This window comes from Rhipicephalus sanguineus, chromosome 1 (assembly GCF_013339695.2).
Source record: "Rhipicephalus sanguineus isolate Rsan-2018 chromosome 1, BIME_Rsan_1.4, whole genome shotgun sequence".
Taxonomy (NCBI): Eukaryota; Metazoa; Arthropoda; class Arachnida; order Ixodida; family Ixodidae; genus Rhipicephalus; species Rhipicephalus sanguineus.
The window spans coordinates 51,019,379-51,046,105 of NC_051176.1; the positions used below are offsets into that span (position 1 = coordinate 51,019,379).

At 48.0% G+C, this 26,727-nt stretch overlaps 1 long non-coding RNA gene across 1 annotated transcript in view; it reads right to left on the minus strand.

Annotated features, from left to right (window-relative positions):
- Positions 1-364: 364 nt before the first annotated feature.
- The window catches only part of LOC119391357 (uncharacterized), a 35,823-nt gene continuing 9,460 nt past the window's right edge, over positions 365-26,727 (minus strand). The window contains exons 3-4 of the long non-coding RNA XR_007414974.1: positions 16,390-16,536; positions 365-500 (exon numbers count right to left, since the gene is read on the minus strand). This is a non-coding gene — a long non-coding RNA (uncharacterized LOC119391357). The remainder of the gene's footprint in view (positions 501-16,389; positions 16,537-26,727) is intronic.

Sequence of the window (26,727 nt, forward strand, 5' to 3'; positions counted from 1 at the left end):
CTTGAGACAGTGCGCAAGGATTATCTCAGAAAACTAAATCAATTACAGTTAAATTAGTTACAATCGTCCTTGTACGACTTTTACGTGAGAGTACCTATTGCTCTACAATATGGCGGTAGAGCGCGGTCCTGTCCAGACATGGGCATCCTCAAGAAGCCGAGTCCTTATGAAAGCGTCCTTGCCCTCACATGCCATCACCCTCACGTGGCGAGGTGAGCACTTGCTTTAAAGTTTATAGGATTTTGTCATGACTCGCGTACGAGCGTAGGTTCGTGGAAGCTTCAGAAGTGCAGCCTGTCAGCGTAGGCTACGAAATTAACGTGCTTGACGAGATATTAGTAAAGACGCAGTTACTTACAGGGAAGTATATGGCAGCTATGTCCGGGTGCTTGAACTTGCAGAAGGCATTGCCGTCAACCACTTTTCCTGGGTACACCCCGGGCAATCGTGTAAGGTAGTCGTGTACAAACGTCACATCTAAGCATGATTGTGGTTTTAGGCTAGAGAGGAAGGCACATTCGTCAGATATGACATCTTTACGGACAGTAAAATACACAAGTAATAACTTCACTGATGATGCACTCACTTAAAGTGGTGGTGCCATCAAATTTCGAGGCTATAACAAGCCTGTTGTGGGTTTCCTTTGTATGCAAGGACACTCCACACGAAGGGTCGGACACAGCAAACGTTTAGAATATATTTTAATTCACTTCCAAAGTGTACCTAAATGCCCATTCTCCAGACCGAGACACATCGCTAGCGCGCCAACGCTGACGTAGATCTATAGGAGGGGCAACGAAAGTTGTAGTGACGTCACACCAGATCTGTAGTGACGTGAGTGACCTCCGGACCTCCGCCACCTCCGCAACGTACGTACCGGCAAAGCATCGGTTGCTACATCACTCGCCGAGTTTCGGTCGCTTCCTGGCTAAGTGGGTCACAGCCTTGTGTGGTCACGTGACTAAGCCCCCTACACTGCTACGTCACTGCCCAACCTCGGCGCTCAGAAACCGAAACCGAAAGTTGTCCCCATAAAAAGGTGATGTTAAATTATTTAGCAAGAATACATGAATCTTGGTGCGTGTATCACGCTTCCTGGAGCTATACTAAACGCTTACAGCAAAGCACGCGCAAGCCACAAATTTGGTGGCACCACCCCTTTAAGAAGAGGGCAAGACGTTAAGAAATATTTGGGAAGAATAAGGTTCAACAGGAACTTCTGAACAACCAAAGTGTTCGCGAGTTGAGGAGAGGGTACTGGCATGGCAGCTGCTTGTCATGCTAGCAAATCCATTTATAAGAAGGAAAGATTGGAAGCGGTTTTGCGTGGTCATGGCTGGCAGCCCACATTTTTCAAGCTGTCAATTTCATAAGTTCATAAACCGCCGTGATTCGGCGAACACAATAATAAAAGGCAGGATTTAGAAAGGCACTGTATAGATCCACTAAACTAGGAAACACACTGTGCAAGTGAGGGGACGCTTAACTTGCCTGACGTTCGTTTTAACCATGCGACTCTTGCGTCTGCTGACGTACTGCTTTCGCAAATGACTCACAAACACGAGTCGGTGCCTTCGTTATGCAGCCCGTTCCTTGCGAGATCACCACGACAATATCGACAACTTGGAGGCCAGGGTCAGCAATAAGTGTTCCTCGAGGCAACCATGAGGTGACAAAAATATTCCCATGCTGTCCCCTCTAAAAAAATGAAGTGGCCCTCGCTCCCCTAAGGGAGAAACGGCGATGTGCCCTATGTTGGTCTTTAAATGCGGTAACGTTTCTCCCTTTTGCCATGGACAAACGTTACTTCCCTGTCAAAATCAAGGTGGCTGACGCCAGGCCGTGAAGTGAGCAATACAATTATGCCTGCTGATTGCACCGATTCGCAAACTGATAAACAGTATACATCACTGGCAATCACTGGCGTAGCCATAGGTGGGGGTTCGGAGTGGGCTGAAACACTCCCTCCACCCCCGAAATTTTTCAATTTTGCATGTGTACATGTATATACTCACGTATACAAACGCATGCACGAACATACAAAAAACGGCCCCGCTTAGCTTAATATCAAACGATATGACAAAAAAGTCAAGCAGACAAACCTGTGGTGATGATAACTTCGCGAAACGGAACGACGGAACTGGTACATTTCGCTCGGCCAGCGAGATGGCATTAACTTTGGAAGAGATGGATACAGCAAAAAAGTTCCCACTCGGAGACTGCATGGTAGTCTTGCTGTCTTTATTTCTCGAAACATCACACGGTGTAGCGGCGTCATCCACGCGTTCACGGTCTAATAGGCCCCGACATGCGCCTCCAAAATGTACTATCGCAATGAAAGAACGCGAACAGCGGAAAGCGTGGCTTTCGGCACACTCAACTTTCGACATGCCTTGGCCATCGCTAGGCGAATCTGTTTTCAGCCGGCGTCACCGTAGCGCTAGAATCTTGCTTCGGCTGCTTTAGCTTCGGCTGGCGCCATAGGCGTGGGCAGGGGGGGGGGGGCGCCTCCCCTAGTCAGCTAAGAGGGGGGCGCAAAGTCTGACCCATACATTGAGCCTCCTAGTCACCTAAGAGGTGGGGGGGGGGGGGCGCAAAATCTGCCGCGTACATTCACTTAGTAGGGGAGGGGCGCTGCAATGAACCTTCGCCCCCCTGATGGGGAACACTACGCACGCCTATGGCTGGCGCTATCACACCGCGTGTGCTTATCTGCCGGTCATGCCTGGAACTCGGAACCCCCACGCGGTGCGATGCCGTATTTTTTGTGCGAATTTCGGTGCACAAGTTGGCTTCACGGCATGATTCAGAATAATGTAAGGAAGGTGGCTTCACGGCAATAAGCGTGGATGTTTTTTTGTTTTTGTTTTAATTTAAATTTTTCTGGTTTGCAGTTGGTTGGGCGGGTTATATGCTAGAAAATACGGCACACCATTAGAAGAGCGCCTCAACATTTTCATACGCAGCTGTGCGTACTCGTCGGTCACCAGAAGCCTCTAGTCCGCCTTGGCCCTAATGTGGACCTTGTTCTTTAATATCATACTCAACGCGCTTCCTTGGATGCTGTACACAGCTGCGACGTCAGACTTGCTTTCTCCACGTTCTACTGTGTTGATGATCGCCAGCCTTACATAGAACAACCAGGTTCATCCGTTTTATGCCAGCCATTGCGTTAACAAAGGAAGCGGACAAGCGAACGCCGACGGGCGCGACAACGAAGAATCGTGGGAGGAAGCACGCTATAGCAAGAAATAGTTTGTACTCGCTCTGCACGGCACCCTTCTAATCACACCGCTAGCATTCCCAAATGCATGCGGGAAAGTCTTCTTCCGTGAGAAAAAGCCAACTTCTTGTGGGGGAAAGCCAAGTTTCCCTCGCAAGAAGTTGGCTTTTTCTCACGGAAGAGGGCTTTGCCGCATGCATTAAAGCCAAGTTTCCCTCGAAAGAAGTTGCCCGATGCTCGATATATTGTCACGTGGATGTAGCGGTCAAGGACGCAGAACGCAAGCTGGTACAGATGAAACCGTTTTAGTGGGCGAACTTGCACCCACTAAAGGATAAGTTAAACGTACTTCCAGCTATACTTGCTGTACAGTGATAGCGGCGCCATGGACGTCGGGCGGTGACTAATCTGCACATCTATGTAATGCGTCGGCTTTTGTACATGCCTTATCGAACCTTCGAGCATCACCTCTGGCGCTTACGTTAGCTTTGGAATAAACTAGTTTACTCGCGTCCTGCGTGTAATCTTAACAGGACAATAAGAAATAATTGAGAAACTTCCCAAACATTGCGGCGCGACGTGCGCCGTGCGGTGTTAACACTTTAGTTGGTAAAACCCGATCACGTCAAAATACAGAGATAAAAGCGTCGTAATTTTTCCTATGCATTCACGTTAAAGCATTGTCGCGTTCGAAAATATTTACCTGAGTTTGATATAGTCCGGTTCGACTGGACGGTCACTCAATGACGACCCACCCTGTTCGGCTGAGTGATGCATCATTTTAACAGCGGAGCTGTTGAAGCTTGAGGTTGTGCCGGCCGTCGTTCCAGAAAACTCGGGGAGTGTAAGCCACATAGAGCGGGTATGGGCCAAGCAGCTCCTAGCATAGCATAGCCACGTTACAGTAAAACCTCGGTGATACGATTACGGCTCGTACGAATTTCGGGGTGATACGAATTTTTCTGTGGCCCCGGCCAATGCCCATTAGCCTGCAATGTATTGGAGTGCGGTTGTTGCGAGCCGATTTGCACCCCGCGACGTTTAATACGAACGTACGCTAGCGCATAGGTACGGGCAGGTGCTTCCCGCGCTGTCGCGGAAGACGTGGCAGTCACGCGCGGGCGCGGGCATGCGTGCTGCGCGACCATCACCGGTGCCTTGTTGCCTCCCAGATAGTGCGCGCGAATTTTGGAGGCCTATAGACGCCTTCGCGTTTAGATTACAGATGACGTTGACGTCGCGCTTTTTTTTTTCCGACGCGTTGACGCGTGCTCCTATGCTCGAGGCAGCAGCGTTTTTGTACTCTGTTAACAACTGCCTGCCACGTCGATGCAAGCCATGTCCCCGCAATCAGATGTTCTATGAAACAAGACTGAAACTTGGGCTGCGGGTCCGACATGAAGTCCCATTAAAGGTAGACGAAGACCCCGAGAGGCGAAGCGGACGGTTTATCGTGTACAAAGCGCTTCTTAAGTCACTTTCGCCGAATTACTCTGGTGTCATGCAAAACAGCGTAGTAAGATTAGGAAGGGGCCACTAGCGGTCACGGGGCACAACACAGCTGGTTCATTAATTACGCACGCGCGCATGCACCGTATTTTTAAGATCGTTGACGTCTAAAAACTTTACTGAAAATCATTCAGAGCTGTTCATGACGTCGCTGCGGCCCTGAGAAACACTAAATCAAAACGTATGCCAACTTTCTTTTGTCGCATACAAATTTCCATGTTTTCTGGTGATACGAATTTCGGATGATACGAATATTTTTGGTAACCCCGCGAGATTCGTATCACCGAGGTTTTACTGTAGTATAGTATAGTATAGTATAGTATAGTATAGTATAGTATAGGAGGCGAGAAAGGAAAGTAGGGGTAAGGAGGAAGGAAAGGAGGAGGAGAAAGGGTAAATCATGGCATAGCCTTGTAAAGTGTAGTTTAGCATTAAAATGGGAAAGACAAGTGAGAGTGAGGAAGACTAATGTAAGGTGAAGAGGAGAGAAAGGTGGAGGTGAGAAAGCGGGTATGTGCCAAGCAGCTCCTAGCACAGCGTAGCCATGCATTGTATAGTGTAGTAAGGGGGCGAGAAAGGGAAGTGGGGACGAGGAGGAAGGAAAGGAGGAGGAGAAAGGGTAAATCATGGCATAGCCTTGTAAAGTGTAGTTTAGCATTAAAATGGGAAAGACAAGTGAGAGTGAGGAAGGCTAATGTAAGGGTGAAGAGGAGAGAAAGGAGGAGGTGAGAAAGCGGGTATGTGCCAAGCAGCTCCTAGCACAGCGTAGCCATGCATTGTATAGTGTAGTAAGGGGGCGAGAAAGGGAAGTGGGGACGAGGAGGAAGGAAAGGAAGAGGAGAAAGGGTAAATCATGGCATAGCCTTGTAAAGTGTAGTTTAGCATTAAAATGGGAAAGACAAGTGAGAGTGAGGAAGGCTAATGTAAGGGTGAAGAGGAGAGAAAGGAGGAGGTGAGAAAGCGGGTATGTGCCAAGCAGCTCCTAGCACAGCGTAGCCATGCATTGCATGGTGTAGCAAGGGGGCGAGGGGCGAGGAGGAAGAAAAGCAAGAGGAGAGAGGGTAAATCATAGCATAGCCTTGTAAAATGTAGTTTAGCATTAAAATGGGAAAGACAAGTGAGAGTGAGGAAGACTAATGTAAGGTGAAGAGGAGAGAAAGGAGGAGGTGAGAAAGCGGGTATGTGCCAAGAGCTCCTAGCACAGCGTAGCCATGCATTGTATAGTGTAGTAAGGGGGCGAGAAAGGGAAGTGGGGACGAGGAGGAAGGAAAGGAGGAGGAGAAAGGGTAAATCATGGCATAGCCTTGTAAAGTGTAGTTTAGCATTAAAACGGGAAAGACAAGTGAGAGTGAGGAAGGCTAATGTAAGGGTGAAGAGGAGAGAAAGGAGGAGGTGAGAAAGCGGGTATGTGCCAAGCAGCTCCTAGCACAGCGTAGCCATGCATTGCATGGTGTAGCAAGGGGGCGAGAAAGGGAAGTGGGGGCGAGGAGGAAGAAAAGCAAGAGGAGAGAGGGTAAATCATAGCATAGCCTTGTAAAGTGTAGTTTAGCATTGAAATGGGAAAGACAACTGCGAATGAGGACGACTAATGTAAGGTTGAAGAGGAGAGAAAGGAGGAGGTGAGAAAGCGGGTATGTGCCAAGCAGCTCCTAGCATAGCGTAGCCGTGCATTTTATAGTGTAGCAACGGGGCGAGAAAGGGAAGTGGGGACGAGGAGGAAGAAAAGGAAGATGAGAGAGGGTAAATCATGGCATAGCCTTGTAAAGTGTAGTTTAGCATTGAAATGGGAAAGACAATTGCGAATGAGGACGACTAATGTAAGGGTGAAGAGGAGAGAAAGGAGGAGGTGAGAAACCGGCTACGTGCCAAGCAGCTCCCAGCATAGCTTAGCCATGCATTTTATAGTGTAGCAAGGGGGCGAGAAAGGGAAGTGGGAACGAGGAGGAAGAAAAGGAAGAGGAGAGAGGGTAAATCATGGCATAGCCTTGTAAAGTGTAGTTTAGCATTGAAATGGGAAAGACAACTGCGAATGAGGACGACTAATGTAAGGTTGAAGAGGAGAGAAAGGAGGAGGTGAGAAAGCGGGTATGTGCCAAGCAGCTCCTAGCATAGCGTAGCCGTGCATTTTATAGTGTAGCAACGGGGCGAGAAAGGGAAGTGGGGACGAGGAGGAAGAAAAGGAAGATGAGAGAGGGTAAATCATGGCATAGCCTTGTAAAGTGTAGTTTAGCATTGAAATGGGAAAGACAATTGCGAATGAGGACGACTAATGTAAGGGTGAAGAGGAGAGAAAGGAGGAGGTGAGAAACCGGCTACGTGCCAAGCAGCTCCCAGCATAGCTTAGCCATGCATTTTATAGTGTAGCAAGGGGGCGAGAAAGGGAAGTGGGAACGAGGAGGAAGAAAAGGAAGAGGAGAGAGGGTAAATCATGGCATAGCCTTGTAAAGTGTAGTTTAGCATAGAAATGGGAAAGACAATTGCGAATGAGGACGACTAATGTAAGCGTGAAGAGGAGAGAAAGGAGGAGGTGAGAAACCGGCTACGTGCCAAGCAGCTCCCAGCATAGCTTAGCCATGCATTTTATAGTGTAGCAAGGGGGCGAGAAAGGGAAGTGGGAGCGAGGAGGAAGAAAAGGAAGAGGACAGAGGGTAAATCATGGCATAGCCTTGTAAAGTGTAGTTTAGCATAGAAATGGGAAAGACAATTGCGAATGAGGACGACTAATGTAAGGGTGAAGAGGAGAGAAAGGAGGAGGTGAGAAACCGGCTACGTGCCAAGCAGCTCCCAGCATAGCTTAGCCATGCATTTTATAGTGTAGCAAGGGGGCGAAAAAGGGAAGTGGGAGCGAGGAGGAAGAAAAGGAAGAGGACAGAGGGTAAATCATGGCATAGCCTTGTAAAGTGTAGTTTAGCATAGAAATGGGAAAGACAATTGCGAATGAGGACGACTAATGTAAGGGTGAAGAGGAGAGAAAGGAGGAGGTGAGAAACCGGCTACGTGCCAAGCAGCTCCCAGCATAGCTTAGCCATGCATTTTATAGTGTAGCAAGGGGGCGAAAAAGGGAAGTGGGAGCGAGGAGGAAGAAAAGGAAGAGGACAGAGGGGTAAATCATGGCATAGCCTTGTAAAGTGTAGTTTAGCATAGAAATGGGAAAGACAATTGCGAATGAGGACGACTAATGTAAGGGTGAAGAGGAGAGAAAGGAGGAGGTGAGAAACCGGCTACGTGCCAAGCAGCTCCCAGCATAGCTTAGCCATGCATTTTATAGTGTAGCAAGGGGGCGAGAAAGGGAAGTGGGAACGAGGAGGAAGAAAAGGAAGAGGAGAGAGGGTAAATCATGGCATAGCCTTGTAAAGTGTAGTTTAGCATAGAAATGGGAAAGACAATTGCGAATGAGGACGACTAATGTAAGCGTGAAGAGGAGAGAAAGGAGGAGGTGAGAAACCGGCTACGTGCCAAGCAGCTCCCAGCATAGCTTAGCCATGCATTTTATAGTGTAGCAAGGGGGCGAAAAAGGGAAGTGGGAGCGAGGAGGAAGAAAAGGAAGAGGACAGAGGGTAAATCATGGCATAGCCTTGTAAAGTGTAGTTTAGGATTAAAATGTGAAAGACAAGTGAGATGGAGGAAGACTAATCTAAGCGCAAAGAGGAGAGAAAGGAGGAGGTGAGAGAGCGGGTATGTGCCAAGCAGCTTCTAGCATAGCGTAGCCATGCATAGTATAGTATAGCAAGGGGGCGAGGAGGAGTGCTGTGACGGTGAGGAGGAAGGAAAAGAGGGGAGAGGGTAAAGCATGGCATAGCCTTGTATAGTATAGTTTAGCATTGAAATGGGAAAGAGAAGTGAAAGTGACGAGGACTGATGTAAGCGTGAAGAGGAGGGAATGGAGGAGGTGAGAAAGCGGGTATGTGCCAAGCAGCTCCCAGCATAGCGTAGCCATACATAGCATAGTATAGCAAGGGGGCGAGAAAGGGAAGCGAGGGTGAGGAGGAGTGTGTGAAGATGAGGGTTTCCGCACTCCCAGTTCACTGAACCGTCCATATATCTCACGTGGCGTGATCACGCTCAAAATCAAGTGGTCAATGCAGGCCTAAAACAAGGCTAGCATTGCTAGAAAGTGGGTTGAAATAAACAAACGATGTGTAAAATAATATAATTAACTGAAATAACTAAGAAGTAATGGCAATATTTAGCTTAAAATCGCTAAAAACACCTCGGACACCTGCGCCTGGCTCCTGTGCCGCGCAAGAGATGGCGCCACCGCCTCGTCAAAATCACGAATGCTCCTCATACTGGCACTTTTCACGCTTCTCCGGCGCATTCGTCGCTACATCTTTGCAGGGAAAACAACCTGACGAAACTCGCTGCAGAACGGCGGAAAAGAAAGAAGGCATGAAACTTATCTGCGCATGCCCATGCAATGGGCGAACCTATTGATGCGGCACGCATGGGGGCCTCACGTATCTAAACTGCCGAACAAACAGGATGTCGATAAAACGCAGCAAAAAGTAGCGCGCATGTCGCATACCAAGTTAGAGAATCTCACTAGCAAGATTCTACTCATTCTAAAAAGACAGGGCATGCAAACACGGACCCAAGAAAGAAGTCACGACACCACAAACGCCGACTTACAACTGAAGAGACACAGAACGGCGGAAAAGAAAGAAGGCATGAAAACTTATCTGCGCATGCCCGTGCAATAAGCGAACTTATCAATTCGGCACGCGTGGGGGTCTACGTGTAAGATAACTGTTAAGGCATTTGATTTCACCTTTATGCAAGTTAACGGACGGTTGGCTCACGCATGCGCTACCACTATTCTCGATATGCCATTCTTTAATCATCAAGCGCGTTTCTTCATCCCTTTGTCGGTACAAAACTGCGCATTCATCGAATTTTGGCGTGCACTTACACTCTCGACAATGTAAAGATAGATTAGAAGCTGAGGCTCTGGTTAGCGACCTATGTTCCAATAATATGTGGTTATTGCAGCGGCCCGTCTGTCCTACGTGAAAGCGGCCGCAGATGAAAGGGACACCCCCAAGTGACGTAAGTGTCTGGCAGCTGGGCAAACATTTGCTCGGCCACTGACGTGGTGAGGCTAATTCATTTCATTTCTCACGGTTCAGTCAGGAACCTATTCCTTGAACGTGTGAAGGATATTTGTGTGTGCTTTTACATGTGACGGTGCATGCGACTCTTGCGGGACAGAAGCAACCATCGGACACGTCCTGTGGACTTGCGTTCGTTATGGCATCCAGCGATACTAGCTCCGGATGGTACTAAACAGATTGGAATCGAGCCCGTTTTCAGCGGCCAAGATTTTTGGACCATGGTCAAGTGCGTCAATGGCACAGAAGGCAACGAAGGCGTTGCTGGTTTAATTAATACCAGCAGGTCTCTGCGACTGCATGTACATTTGATGAGCTCCCCCAAAGGTGTACGTGATTATATTCTTCTTTCTCTCTTCCATTCTTTTGCTCTTTTGACGTACCCCTTTATCTCCTCTTCTCAGTGAAGGGTAGCAAACCAGACGTCTGTCTGATTGCCCTCCTTGTCTTGAAAACGCCTTCACTAATTCCCACAAGTGGTGACCCGTACGCTGGACGGCAACAAGCCATCTGCTCATCGCACTGAGAACGCAAGGCCATTCGCGTTTTCTGAGCTACGCCCGCAGAAGCCTCTGGTAACGACATACCATGGATCGTGCACCCCACGACAACGCCTCGACGACCGGCACGGCAACCGACCCTGTCGTCGCCAACATCAATCCACTAGAATTCTGGCAGTCTGACTCAGAGCTCTGGTTTCTGAGCATCGAGCATTTTTCCGACTGCACCGCGTGACGTCACAAGCCGCGAGTTATGACTACGTCATAGGTGCGTTACCACCTCCCATCATTGCCATCATCAGGGATATTCTACGCTCACCGCCTGGCTGAAAAGCTGTACGATGTTCTGAAGGCGGAACTCATATGTCGGAACAGCGTAAACTTCAGCAGCTGCTCACTGCGGAGGAGCTCGGAGACAGAAAGCCCACGGAACTTCTGCGTCGCATGCGGTACCTCATCGGGGACCGCTCTGCTGCACTGGGTGCATCGATCCTGCGCGAGCTGTTCCTGCAGGTACAGATGATCTTGAGCGTATCGTTATCCGAGTCCCTCGACTCATTCGCACAGATGGCTGATAAGACCATGGGCCTGGGTGCACCCGTACTCTCCACAATTGAGAAACCGTGCGCACAGTCACTCGACGTACCAGTCCGTGAGGACCGATTCGACTGTCCCCTTGCCGCCAACGAGCTGCTCAACCGCAAGGTAGACCAACTGACCACCGAGCTGAGCTCACTTAAAGCCGACCGACAACGCAGCCTGTCACGACAACGAAGCCACAACAGCCGCAGCCGCGACATGTCGCCGAGTACCCACCGTGGCATGTGCTGGTCCTGGTACCACCAGCGGTACGGGGCACATGCTCGTCATTGCCGCCAACCTTGCACATTTGCGGGAAACGCACCACCCTCGCACTGAAGGCGGTGAGTGCTTTAGGCCCAGCATACAGCCGCCTTTTCTACGTCACAGACCACGTCACAAAGGTGGGATACCTTATCGACACTGGTGCTGAAGTGTGCATTATTCCTCATACACTGGAGGACCGACGGCGACGCCTCACAACGCCACCTGCCACCGCTGTTAATTGTACGACAATACGGACCTACGAACTGAAGTCGGTCACCCTTGACATCGGCTTGCGGCGGACATTCAGGTGGATCTTGATCGCCGACGTGCGAGTATCCATTATTGGTGCAGATTTTCTTTGGCATTTGAAGCTTGTAGTAGACATCCGACCGAGCCGTCTCCTCGACTCCGAGACCCACCGACGACAGTGGGTCTCGGTGGTTCAAGGCGTCGCATATCGCTTACCGCCCTTACGTCTGGTACAAGCCCATGCCAGTCTCCCACCGTGGTGTTCACTTCTGGAACAGTTTTCAGACCTATTCTGCGCGCCTTCTATCGAAGACCCGGTACGTCACGATGTCACCCATCACATTGTGACTGAGGGAGCACCGGTGTTTGTACATCCTCGTCGTCTTCCTCCTGCCTGTTACACGATCGCGCAGCAAGAATTCGAGCACATGCTCGAGCTCGGAAAGGTGCGTCCTTCATCTGGCCCATGGACATCACCGTTACACGTATTTCCCAAGTCCTCCGATGACTGGAGACCGTGCGGTGACTACCGCGCCTTCAACAAAGTCACGGTGCCAGACCGGTACCCCATCCCACACACTCGGGACTTTACCGCGTTTCTGCATGGGTGTGCCGTCTTCAGCAGGATAGACCTGCTGTCCGATGACAGCCATGATTAACCTTTTGGCATGTTCGAGTACCTACAGATGCCATTCGGTCTGTGAAACGTCGCACAAACATTTCAACGATTTGTCAATAAGTTCTTCGTGGTTTGATGTGCTGCTTCGCTTTTATAGACGACATCCTCGTGTTCAGCGCTTCAGCAGACGAATGGGCTTCACCTGGCCCATGTCTTCGAACGATTACGGAAGTACGGTCAAGTTGTGGACGGATCGAAGAGCGAGTTTGGTGTCAATGCACTAGACTTTCATGGCCACCGCATCGATGCCTGCGGGATATCTCCTCCTGCCACTCGTGTCGAGCCATAGTGCAGTTTCCTAGACCATCGACCACAAAGCAACTACGACAATTCCTGGCTTATCAATTATTATCAGCACTTCATCCTTCGCTGCGCTGCCATCTTCCAACCGCTCAACGTGCTCCAACGGTCCGACAAAAGCCAACGCTCCGATCTCCTGGACAAACGACACCGAGACAGCTTTCAGCTCCACCAAGGAAGCTTTCGCCAACACGACTCTCCTCACACAACCCTAGCGCGACGCCCCGACGTCACTGACATTGAACGCCTCGGACGTCGCCGTCGGAGGAGTACTGCAGCAGTTGGTCGATGGAATGTGGCAGCCGGTTGCGTTCTTCTCGAGAAAGCTCTCGCAGGCCGAACGTTGATACAGCACTTTCATTCGCGAACTGCTGGTGGCCTAATTGGCCATGAATTATTTCCGCTACTTCCTCGAAGGTCGGCAATTTTACATCCTCACCGAACACAAGCCACTCACGTACGCTTCGACCACTACCGACTCTGCCCACACTCCACGTGAGGTCCGCCAACTTGCATACATCTCGGAATTTACGAGCGACATTCGGCACATCAGTGGCACCGACAACCCAGTCGCCGATGCACTATCCCGCATACAAGTGAATGTAGCAGTCGAGGAGCGCCTATCTGTAGATTTTGCAGCTATGGCTACAGCTCAGTCATAGGACAGTGAACTTCAGGCCTTACGACTGAAGGATAACTGCCTCCAACTTCGAGACGTGCAACTGCCAGGCTGCGCATTGCCCTTAGTGTGTGACGTCTCTACAGGTTGTCCTCGGTCATATGTTCCGCCACAATTTCGCTGCACTATTTTCGATGCAATGCATTCCTTGTCGCACCTTAGTGTTCATGCGACTCAACATCTCGTCACCACGCGATACTTGTGGCCACGCATGAACATGGACATCCGGCGCTGGGCACGGTCGTATCTCATTTGCCAGCAAACGAAAGTTCAACGCCCACAGACAGTCCGCTGGGTACCTTCAGGCATCCTGACGTGCGTTTCAGCCACGTGCAGATCGACTTGGTCGGTCCTTTGACGCCATGCAATGACAAACGCTGTATTTTAACCTGCATAGACCGGCTCACGAGATGGCCTGAGGCATTGCCACTCCTCAATATCACCACAGAGACAGTCGCCCAAGGCCTCCTTACAGTATGAATTAGCTGCTACGGAGTGCCCACGACCATTACTACAGGTCGAGGTCGTCACTTCGACTCCACGCTGTTCCGTACGTTATCTCGACTGCTGGGTATCCGCCACATCAAGACCACGGCCTACCACCCCATGTCCAACGGCATGGTCGAGCGACTTCACCGCCATCTAAAGGTCTCGCTTACGGTACCACGTACACTTGTACCTTGGCCGGAGCGTCTACCACTCGTACTCCTCGCCATTCGTAGTGGGATACGGACTTACACCACCTGCTCCTCGGGAGAGCTCGTATTCGGGACTACCTTGAGGCTAGCTACCTGGGCAATTTTTCGACCCGTCACCGGTACGAACACTCGACGTCGGTGACTATGCCAGTCTCCACACAGTTGCCATGAGAGACGTGTCTCCTATTCCACCCCGCCATCATGCACGACCATCCTTCGTCAGTCGTGCTCCACGTGACTGCACCCAAGTTTTCGTGCGACACGACACAGTCCGCCCACCACTGCGACCACCGCACGACGGACCTTCAAGATCATCAAGCAATGCCACAAGCACTTCGTGCTACTGATGAATGAACGCGAGGACAGCCTCTTTATTGACCGCCTCAAGCCAGCGTTGCTCAACACCGACACCGTCTTCGAGGACGACAAGCGATCTACGAACGCCAGGCGCGTCCACTACAACAGGACCTACCGACGGTTTTGATGATCGCTCCTTGTTTATCGGCTCTCTCGCTAGACGGGGGCCCTATGGCGAACCGTCAGCGTTTTCATCGACGACGACGAAGTTGCGCCGCCATAGCTCCACGGGCCGCGCGCTCGAGCCAGAACACAAAAAGGGAACCAGCCGAACAAGTGAAAACGTCTAGCGGTCATCGGAGTGTGCGCTATGAAAGAATAAAAGATGTGGACTACTGTAAACGCCTTCATTAATTCCCACATCTTCGATCCTAGGTACATTTTGCTTCTTTTTACAGGTGATAGGTAGCGGAAATATGTGTACGGCTCCCCCCTCCCCCCCCCCCTCCCCCCCCCCCCAAGTTTGCGGAACGCGACATATCCGAGAAAATTATATTCCCGCTTTGTCGGGGAACATAGCCTCCAAATAAATGTTCCAGCCTGTAGTAGTGCCTGTGACCTATAAAGGTACCCGCTAAGTTAGAAGCGCCGTGCACTAACAGAGCAGAAATTAGTATTTTCAATGGAGCCCACGTTCCGTAAACTTCTGTGGGCGGGTGTTTAAAAGGCCGCTGAACACGAAAAGGTTCTTCAGCGCTGGCTTCAGGCTCAGGAATACAATGCAGTAAAACACGCATATATCGACCTCGCGAAAAAAAAAAAACACAGAAAAAAAACGGAAATTATTTCGTTTGATATAGCGTATAATTCTATATAAAACCTTTCAAGAATTTGCAGCATTTGCGGTGGCAATTAACGTGTGGGGCCCGCACCGTCGAGGCCACCAGATTCTGATCGTAAAGTTTCATCTCCCTCTTCCTCGTTGCGTAAGTTAGCTTCACGACACTGCTTTACGATAATGCAAGCCAGGTGGCTTCACGGCAAAACGTGGGAATTTTTTAAAGAGAAATGTGGACCGAGTACCACTGCTTGCGGCATGGGGGCGCCGACGCGCGGAACACCGCCGAGGCGTGTTTTCTGCGGTTAGAGCTATTGCTCGACAAGTTTTGTTTAACCGCGTTCAAATGCGGCATTTTTTCTTATGCAGCTGCATGCTGCATGATAATATTTCGCAGTTATTTTTATTTGGGTGTCCCCCGACAGAGAAGTGCACGGCAGGACGAACGCTGACTGCAACTATATTTATTGAAACCACACACATTACACTTTATGACAAAGGAAAGCAATGAACACATGCGCAATCATAGGGCAACTGTAGGCTATAGGGCCCGGGATTCTAAATTCACAAGCACGCAAGGATACAGTCGCCTTTCAGCATAATAAAGAATGCTTCCGATAGTTCGGGAGCTAATCCTTACTTCCGCTTAGGATTGAGATTACTTCTAGTCGCGGTACACAGTTTCTGCAAGTGCTTCAATGAGCGGGTAGGTTTTGAAATGATGCCGACTAATCTTTTAATGAACGTTCATGTTCCTTGGCGCGCTGGTTAATGCACTTCTCCGCACTATCCTCGTCAAAAGTGCCCCCGGCAGTTTTAAATTTCGAGACACCCTGTATTAGTGTAGGAGGCGTGGGCGGGGGGGGGGGCAATTTATTTTATATTTGCTAATCTGCAAGTGAAAAAAGTCTTGGCTTGCCTTTCATTCGATCAAAATACTGCAAAGGAGCGACTTATTATTTCCACTTAGTATTTGACTTTTTGGATTCGTGTCTGAAATCTCATGCTTGGGGGGGGGGGGGGAACTTTTGCCAACTCCCTTCTGTCATCAGAGTAGCATGCTCAAATATGCGGCACAGACGGTGCGCGGACTCCACGGGATGATGTGGCCAGAATATACAAAAGTCTACAAGAAATGTCGGCTTCGTGTTAAACTACGATTGAGCAAAATGAATCAATAGCAAGGGTTTACGTAGCAGCTGGTTCTGTGCTCGCAGGCGATGTGATGTGGACGTTTAAAAGAACGTAATCTGTGCCACTCTCCTTCTTGTAGTTTAGCACGATCCAGCAGCGCAGGTTGTTTCTGATGTAGTGTGGTGGTCATTAGCGAAATATGTAGCGCTACTGCCAAATGAAGAGTTTCCTTTCTAAAATAAGATGTTCCGTTATTTTACGGAAGAACCCAAATGGGAGCTTCTTATATTGTGCAGCATTCGACATTCGGTGCTTACTCAACACTATACCTGAGAGAGTGTCGTATGCGCGCTTGACTGCAGGGTGAAAACAGGTGCTTCCTTTGTCCACCGTCGACATAACTCATGATGTAGCCAAGCCCCCATCCACACAGACTCTCGTACTGAGGTGGGTATACGTCATGTGGCGCTCCTAACCTGGGTAAGGTTGGAAAATTGGTGTAGTTAAATTCCCATCAAGCTTACTGGGGCCTTGCGATACTTTTTTAACACAATCAGAAAAGGTAGGCTGTTTCTAGTCAATGTTTCTGTAAGCAATTGTACCAAATATTATTGCACTGCATGCAGCAGGGAGCTTACGATTTCCTGCCAAAAACAGCCAACAATCGCTTGCTCTCTCTCTCTCGCAAAACTACGCAGTAAGTGGGCTTGACTGCGCAGCAAGTAAGAGCGCCGACGGACGACTTCAGAGGCTATAGGGGTACATCGTGTATGTAACGCGGCCGCCCACTCCACCGCGCACTTATGAACCAGTGTATAGTAGTGGTAAGTATGGTCATACAAACAATAAGAAGAAAACATACCACGGTGGTCTAGTGGTTATGGTGCTCTAATGCTGACCCGAAAGTCGCGGGTTCGAATTCCGGCCGCGGTGGCCGCATTTCGATGAAAGGGAAATGATAGAGGCCCTTGTACTTAACTTAGATTTAGGTAGACTTAGATTTAGTCGAGACCATTGCGCGCGCTGTGACGTAACTTCTGGGCAGTGCACTGCCTCCTTACCAGGGTGTCGGAACGAAATGTTTTTCGTTTCGGTTTTAGTTTCGTTCCACCGCAAAAAGTTCCGTTCCGCTTCTGTTCCGGAACGAAAAAAAAAAAGTTCCGTAACGGTTCGTAACGTTTTTTTTTATGCAAAAATTTGAAGTTAAGGTAATCATAAAGAACATTGGACTTAGTTACTTGCCCTCCTCTTAAGAAAGTGGGACAGGGGTAAAACACGTTCTTCCCACGTTCATCAGAGGAGCGGAAGTAACTGTACCACAGATTTCTACCAACTAGCACAAACCACTATATCCTTCAAAGTCAGACGATTTATTTTCTCAAAAGTCAATTACGATTTTTTTAGCGGGCTTAATGCTTTGCGTCAAGGGAGTGAGCACGATCTCAGAAGCAGCACGTCATTGAGTGTACTCCATGATGTGCGAGACTACTGTTCTGATACAAAATCGCCAGGCCGGCGCGGAACACGCGGCACAGTCACAGCAAAAGCTGGATGAGTGGCCTTTCTAGAGCCCGTTCCATAGGCCGGCAAGAAAACTGGAGCTCACTCAGACTCACTCAAGAAATATATTTGCTCTGAGTGCTCACTCGGACTCAGACTCACCAAAACTTTCCTCAACCGGACTCACTCGGACTCAGACTCATTAACTTTTTCTAAGCCGGACTCACTCAGACTCAAACTCACCAACATATTACTCAGACGGACTCACTCAGACTCACGGCTTCACCTGAGTCTGAGTGAGCCTAAGGAAGTCGGACTCATGAGTCCACTGGCATAAAATTAGCTTTTCCGATCACGGTGTCAATCCTCTTAAACGCAATTATCTTACGTAATCAGTGCTCTACGATATGCCATTTCAAATACGAGTTGTCATCATAAATTATATATCGTAATTATCATATATTGGTCAAGTAAGGACATTTTTATGAAATACGCGACTCACACGAGATATTTTTATCAAGAACTTCCCATGAGAGTTGGCAGGGGGATGTCATGGCACCCCTTCCCCTAACTCACACCTCTGATCAATGAATATTGAGGTAGGGCATGAATGCTAGTCTGCTGACATATGTGCGAATAGACTTGAGTATAAACGTAAGCCGGTATAAGGCTTATAGTAAAGATGAAGATGAGTAGATAGGACCATAAGTCAGCAACAAGAGGTGTAGCTCACTCGGACTCACTCAAAAAGTATATTTTGCGCTTAGAGCTCACTCGGGCTCAGTCTCACCAATATTTTCCTCAACTGGACTCACTCGGACTCAGACTCACTAAAATTTTCTTCAACCGGACTCAGTCCGACTCAAACTCACCAAAATATTATTCATCCGGACTCACTCAAACTCAGACTCACAGCCTTATATGAGTCCGAGTGAGTCTGAGTCAGTCGACTCATAAGCGAGTTTGCCAACCTATGGCCCACTGTAGACTCTCTTGGGGCAACTAATACAAGCACATATGCAAGGTACCCACTACGCCATAAATCATCGTAATTTTTCTTAAAGGGGTGGTGCCACCAAATTTGTGGCTTGCGCGTTCTTTGCTGTAAACGTTTCCTATAGTTCCAGGAAGCATGATGCACGCACCAAGATTCATGTATTCTCGCTAAATAATTTAATATCACCTTTTGATTTGGACAACTTTCGATTTCGGTTTCTGGGCGCCGAGGTTGGGCAGTGACGTAGAAGTGTAGGAGGCGTGGTCACGTGACCACACAAGGCTGTGACGCACATAGCCAGGAAGCGATCGAAACTCGGCGAGTGATGTAGCAACCGATGCTTTGCCGGTACTACAGAGAACTAGAATATATTCTAGTTCACTACAGCCGGTACGTACGTTGTGGAAGTGGCGGAGGTCCGGAGGTCACTCACGTAATTACAGCAGATTTGGTGTGACGTCACTACAACTTTCGTTGCCCATACTACAGATCTACGTCAGTGTTGGGGCGCTAGCGATGGGTTTCGATCGGGAGAATGAGCATTTAGGTACACTTTGGAAGTGAATTGAAATATATTCTGAACGTTTGCTGTGTCGGACCCTTCGTGTGGAATGTCCTTGCATACAAAGGAAACCCACAACAGGCTTGTTATAGCCTCGAAATTTGATGGCACCACCCCTTTAAGTAGCGAAGCACCCACAATGCCATATTTCGTAATTCTTCGGAGAATCGTGGTACACGCTACACATCTGTAAGGCGTTATGTGCACTTTGTGCTGTGACTGATGACGATGAAAAATTATGGCTGAGACCTTTGTAACGGGTTGGAAGCATACAACAGCAGACACGTTGCGGAATTCGCATTGTGTGACGCCAGGTTGTTATTTTACTCTTCTTCTACGCTATATTACATATGTTAACACGATTCCTTGCCCGACAAATGACGCCTGTATAGAGTATTTTTGCGAAGGAGTTACAAGCGCAAGCGTGGCACTGTGGTGGAATACTCGACTGCCAGGCAGAGGGCGCGGGTTATGATGCTATCCGATCCTAGAAATTTGTTTCTCATTTAAATTTTTCTTATTTCGCGCGATAGCGGTTACGGACACCGGCGGCGGCGGGCAACTATGGCGCCAAAATCGGCTGTTGCGATCTCATAGCAGCTTTTGCTGTAACAAACTTCAGCGCATCTGTCCAGAGGGATCGCTGGAGCCGCCAAGCGTGTGCCGATACGATTGTCGCGGCATCTTTTCTCGAGAAAGGTATCTTGATGATTTCTCTCGAGGCGTCATGTCCAGCTTTGGCAGCGTCATCAGCATGGACGTTGCCTTGTATTCCACAGTGGGCAGAGGGCAGTATGGACCACTTTACAAGATTGACCCATCGTGTAACTTTGATATGCCGCGAGACCTAAACAGGCAAGATGAAACGTGCTTGCACCGCATCAGACTGAACGTCGCATACACCAACTACTTCAGGAGCAAGATTAAGCTGTCGGACTCACCAATGTGCGTCCAATGCAACGTCCAAGAAGATTTACATCATGTTCTTTGTGAATGCAAGCGATACGCACCAGAGAGACAGTCTCTGAAGGCAGCCTTGCATCTTCAACGGGGATCGTGCTTAGAGTTGCGACTGTTCTGGGCCCATGGCAAAGCAGCACCTGTGCGCTACGTGCCACGAAAAGCGCTGTTGAATTTCTTGCGGGCCACGAGCCTGAACCAAAACTTTGTAAACTTGTGTGACTGTATGTGTTATGTGGTTATCACTGTATATATCATAATCGTCACCCAGCACCTGGAGTAGCATGTCAGGCGAACAGCCAGGCAAACATCTCCAGCTTCATTAAAAGGTTTATCTCTCTCTCTCTCAAACTTCAGCGCCGTCAATGCTCTCTCCACGCTGGCCTGCGTGACAGGTGCGCAAAAGTTCACTTGCGTTAATATAAACATCTCTGGTTGCCACTGTTCTCGTTTTTCGCACAATTTGAACATTGCTTTGGAATTCTTGCCTGAGGTACGCGCGAATACCGTACCCTGACATATGCATAATTGTTCACGTTGCATGACCTCCGTTGTTCCGGATTGCCAAGTTTTCTCTTGAACCGAAAAACGATTGAAAAAATTTCTGTTTCACTCCGGAACGAAATAATAGATAACGTTTCGGTTACGTTTTCGTTCCGGTCAAAAATATCGTTTTTTTTTTCGTTTTTCGTTTTGGTTTTCGTTCCGTTCCGACACCCTGCTCCTTACACTCCCCTATGTTGTCTCCAGCCGCTTCAGGGCTACCAAAGGAAAGGAATGCGCGCATTTTTGGGCGATAACAAAATTCGGGGCCGGAGATTCGTGAGGCAACAGAGTCAGACAGTAAGGTCTTTCTACTATAACCTAGAAAGGTGTTGCAGGCATAGCTCGGCATACTCATTCATGAGTACACTCATTTACACTCACTCGCACTCATTTGAAAAGGTGTGAGTGTGGGTATGAGTGAGTGACAACGTGTGTGAGTAGGCGTGAGTATGAACGTGAGTGAGTACTCATGAATGTGAGTGGGCATGAGTATGAAGTGAGTGATTACGAATGAGCGTGAGTAGAGGTGAGTATGAACGTGAGCGAGAGCTGATAAGTGTGAGTAGGCATGAGTATGAACGTGCGTGAGTACCAATGAGTGTGAGTAGACATGAGTATGAATGGGAGTGGGCACCGACGAGTGTGAGAAGGTGTATGGGCGTGAGTAAGTTCTGATGAGTGTGAGTAGATGTTACTATGAACGAGAGTGAGTGCTCAGGTGTGAGAGTAGGCTTGAATACGAACGTGAGTGAGTGCACGTGAGTGTGAGTAGAGATGAGTATTAACGTGACTGAGTACTCATGAGTGTGAGTTGGCGTGATATGACGTAAGTGAGTACCGATGAGTGTATAATCCTGAATATGAACGTGAGTACTCATGAATGGGGAGTGGGCATGAGTATGAGCGTGAGTGAGTGCTCATGAGTGTGAGTATACGTGAGTATGTACGTGAACGTGACTGAGTGCCTGTTTGTGAGTTTACGTGAGCGCGTACTCATGATTGAGTACAGGTGAGTATGAGAGTGAGTGTCTGTGAGTGTGAGACGTGAGTATGAACGCGATTGAGTGCCTGCGAGTGTGAGTGGACGTGAGTATATGAAGAATGAAACAGCGCATAAGACGGGACGCGATAAAGACACATACACGGCGCTGACTGTGTCGCTGACTGTGATTCCGCCCTAGCCTGTGTCAGCGCCGTGTCTGTGTCTTCATTGCGTCCCGTCTTAAGCGCTGTTTCATTCTTCATCTACTACGCACCAACCAGCCCAATCAAGCACACTGCTCAAGACGTGAGTATGATCGTAAGTGCATATGGGTGAAAACTGAATGTGAAAGTGAGTGCATATGGGTGGGAGTAGGCGTGATTATTAAAGTGGATGAGTTCCTGAGTGTGAGTAGACTTGAGTATGAATATGTGCACCGAGGAGTGTGAGTATATAGAGCGAGTATGAACCTTAGTGTACACGTGGGAGTTTGAATGAAGTTGTTTTCGGGTTTGAGTAAACAAAAGTCCCTCAGATCCCACGCATCGATGTAATCCGAAGCAGTCGGCAAGCAGCTGCATACACCGCACTGTTTAGACTTGAGGCAAATCAAGACATTCAAGTCATGACATGTTCATTATCGCATGTTCATTATCGCATGTTCATTATCGCATGTATCGCAAGGCTGGAACCCTGGCCACCCCCTTGCTTACGTGCCTGTTTCTCAAGCATGCATGTACCTATACACTAAGTCCTATACACTAAGCAAAACATTATTATACAGCAGGTATGCACACTTGCGGCACGAATACTGGGATTTGATGATCCTCGTTAAAACAAAAAAAAAAACACCGGTGTGTTTGGCGCCTTGTTTTGTTCTGGTATGTGTGATCCACTTAATCGCACACACTACAAGGGGCAGTTTGTAATAAGTCGCCGAAGAAAAGGTTAAGTAGTCGAACTAAATGCTCCACAACATTCCACCCTCGCCGAGGCTGACTTTGGTATATCCCACTGAGAAAACCCGTCGAATATCCATCAGATCAAACACATAGGACATTTTAACAGCGGAGCTGTTTAAAGCTTGGAGTAGCGCCGTTGTCGTCCGTGCTAAACGCGGCGGGTGTGCGCCACAGAAAGCGGGTATGGCCCAAGCAGCTCCTCGCGTAGCATAGCCATGCATAGTATAGCCACGGCCGTGCGTTTCCATCGAGCGGCTCTGGTATATCATCGCAATAGTGTGGGAAAGAGAAGTGAGGGTGAGGAGGAATGATGTGAGGAGGAGGAAAAGAAGGAGGTGAGAGGGTAAACCATAGCGTAGCCATGTACAGTGTAGTATAGCAATGTGCAAGAAAGAGAAGTGTGGGGGAAGGAGGAGTGATGGGAGGGTTAGTCGGAGAGAAAGGAGGAGAGAGGGCAGTATCATCATCATCATCATCATCATCAGCCTGTCTACGCCCACTGCAGGGCAAAGGCCTCTCCCATGTTCCGCCAATCAACCCGGTCCTGTGCTTTCTGCTGCCACGTTATACCTACAAACTTCTTAATCTCATCTACCCACCTAATTTTCTCTCTGTTACTCACGCGTTTGCCAGGAGAGAGGGCAGTATAGAAAGAGATAAAGAAAGCAAGTAAGATGAAGAAAAAAGAAGATGTAGAAAGAGATAAAGAAAGATGAAAGGAAGAAGAAGAAGAAAGAAGTCAATCACCGTTCGCCAGGTGATGGCGCTTGCCAGGGCTGGGCAAAAATACTTTGAAATTGTATCGCGATACGATTCAAGATACTCAGACAAAAAGTATTGGAGATACAGATACAAGATACTGCCGCAAAAATTGTATCCGATACGATACTTGGCAATTGTATCTGAAGATACTTCGATACATTCTCAAATTTGTTATTATAAATCCTATATAGCAAACGCCTATGCACAAAAATGTCTGCTAGAAAATTTCTTAACTGTGACCTATTTTGTTTCACTTGAATGAAATGTCTGTTAGTATCTCAAAAGTTTTGCCCTTCTTGCTCAAAGTACATTAGTTTCCTTCCAAAAACAACTTATCGGGGTTTGTTTCAGCTTCTTCACAGGACAACTCTTTGTACATTTCGCTGACAGCGGTACTTGCTTTGCACAGCTTGCCAACCGTCTAGCAGTTTGCCATATAATCACAATAACTTCAATAAGAAGCCTTCGAACGACGGCGCAAATACCGGTGTGGACTTTCACCTTGTCCGTAAAAGACAGCTTGCACAATACCGTATATCCCGACAGGTGTACAGCAGCAACAACGCTGGTAGCGACATTTTTCTTTTTTTTTTGGGGGGGGGGGGGGGGGGGGGGTGACGCATGGTGTATACTAGGGGTTTGAGACCTTTCGCTAGCGGCCCGGCCCGCACACATGACCGTCTTCGTCTCATTGTTTTTATTTGCTAAATAAGTATGTTCGTGAGCTGCACAGACATGACTGGTCTCAAGCATTCCTTTCGTGAGGAACATGTGGTCACCATGTGCTGAAACATAACCGTTGAACAAAAACTCTATATTTCAGAATCCGCGTCCAGATATCAGTCATTCTGTACATCGGTATCGATGTTTCTCGAATCCTGACTCCAAATCCCCTTCAGAAATGACCTATATATGAGATATGGGAAAGGCTTCCTTTCAAACATCATTTTGTTCAAACTCTCTCCTACCATCTACACTGTCCCGGCCCTTGCAACTAAATTTCGCGACTGCGGCCCGCTGGCTATAAGCTCAGTTTGAGACCCCTGGTGTATAAGTAATGACGTAAAACTGCAATGAATTTTCATATTATACTTATCTGCTGGCGTAAATGATTCTTTGTTGATATATATACTCGCTAACGTGCAATCTTTTCAGCAATTTTTCTTCAACGAGAGAACATGTGACACACAGAAACGTCTCAGGCGTATTGTATAGTTCCACAAAGCGTCGCAGTACACCACCGCTATTCGCGCTATTGCCACTTAGAGCTCCTATCACGTGGCGATCAGTAATGCGAAAAATATTTAAGAAAGCCTAAAACAGGAAAACAAATATAAGTAAAATAGAGAGGTGGTTGTGTATCAAACATTCACATTGAATGAGTACAGAAACACAATACAGACGGCGACCTGAATAGCTATGAGCATGAAGTAGTGTCAACTTACCTGTTGAGACAATACAAAATTCACTGCCCATGGAGAATTGCCTGAAACGGCTCGTTGGGACGCTCATGAGCAAAACAGAGCATTCAGTAAAACAACGTTTCTCGAATCGCCTTCCTAACGACTTTAAGGTGGTTTCTAGTGAGTTCCAATATTATAATACAAACTCAATTTCGCCATTTTCCTAAGCGGTAAGCAGAACGTTTTGTACTGTTTACTCAAGGTACGCCCACGTAATTATATACTTGTTTTCAACATCGCCTTGGCAACGTGTAACTGTGTAAACAGTAGTGGAAATAAAATGGACAGTTAGAAGAATAAAGCAGAGATCTTATTTTTGGGAGCGCGTTACAAAAGACATATTGCAGTGACCAGACTGGAAAAACAGTGCAGAGACTTAGGTAATGTAAGGGATGCAAAATGACAGCTAAGAAAGCACTTGTGCTAATAATCAAATTATGATTTCATAAGTGCTTTGAATAAATGTAGCAAGAAATGAAAAATATGGCACGGCAAGATATTTTTTGTTAGGTAAACGCTTGCTCTTTCAGTACCAGTGGTACTAACCTCGTTAGATTCTTATTTGCATACAAGTTAATTCATGGCATGCAAGTCAAGCTTACATGCACGGGATCCTTCAAATCGCTGATATGTAAAATCCACGCGACGCAAAGGAACCCCATTCTTGCACGCATCACATTTCGTTACGGAGCAAGACGCAAGACGCAAGAGAATCTTCAATAACGACACTGCAGCAACATCAGAATTTGCGCGATAGACGCGGCGCAGGACAGTGGCTAAGAGCAAGTGTCGCGGCATTGGCGCAACTAAAAAGAAAAGAAATCGAGAAAACAAAAGGTACGCGGGCTGGGCGTACACGTCCGCGCGCTTGTCTTCATCTGCTGCCCTCACTGGGGTACTCTGGAGGAAAAATAAAATTGCGTCACTGCCCTCAGATTTTTCAGATGGATTAGTGGCACGAGTACCAGCTTGAGAAGCGGAGCTTGGCCAGCGATTATTGTTTCGCACGGTTGTGTTGCGATAGAAGTATCTTGTATCTTAAGATACACGATACATTATCGAATGTATCGGAAAATACAGATACTGATACTCGTCTTTCGAGAAGAATCGCGATACAGATACAAGATACCGATAGAGTATCTAAGATAGTATCTAAGAAACATGTATCTTCGATACTGCCCAGCACTGGCGCTTGCTTGCCCCCTCCGTTGTTTACTCAGATTTCACAGTTGTGGAACTGGCTTTGATTTTATAACAGCGAAGGTGTTTAAGCTATCGGTAAGGTTTTTCACAGGACGATCGGTTGTGAATTCGCACGTTCAGACCTAACGAGCATGTCTGGCGGATTTTTGGTTCAGTGGGACGTGAGTGAAAACTGGCAGGTGTGAGTGGACGTGACTGTGAGCACGAGTACCTTCGAGTGCAAATAAAAGTGAGCACATTGTGAATGAGAACCGTTGAGGTTGAGTGCATGTGAGCGTGAGTGATTAAAGAAGGAAGAGAGTGGATGTGGGAGCGCGAGTACCTGTGTACAGGAGCAACTTTCAGGACAGGATCAACTTTCCTATGCACTGTGCGAATTGATGTGCTAAGCACGGCGCATTGTTTGGCTTGGAGACAAGTCATTCATATGAGGACATGTCATTTAATATGACGTGTTTGCCATAAATGAATGTATTAAGTAGTAGGGTAGGCATTTGGGCTATTTGGTTCATGATTACGAGTGAAAAACAGCGCTAAAAAGAAGGGACAAGAAAGGACACGAGACCACGACGCTGACTAACAACCAAATGTGCTTTATTCCTCGTGTCCGTGTCCTTGGTCTCGTGTCCTTTCTTGTCCCATCTTTTTAGAGCTGTTTTTCACTAGGAATGTAATAAATGCTGGTATACAGGGTGTTTCAAGAAACGTATCTGAAGATTCTCAAAAATAA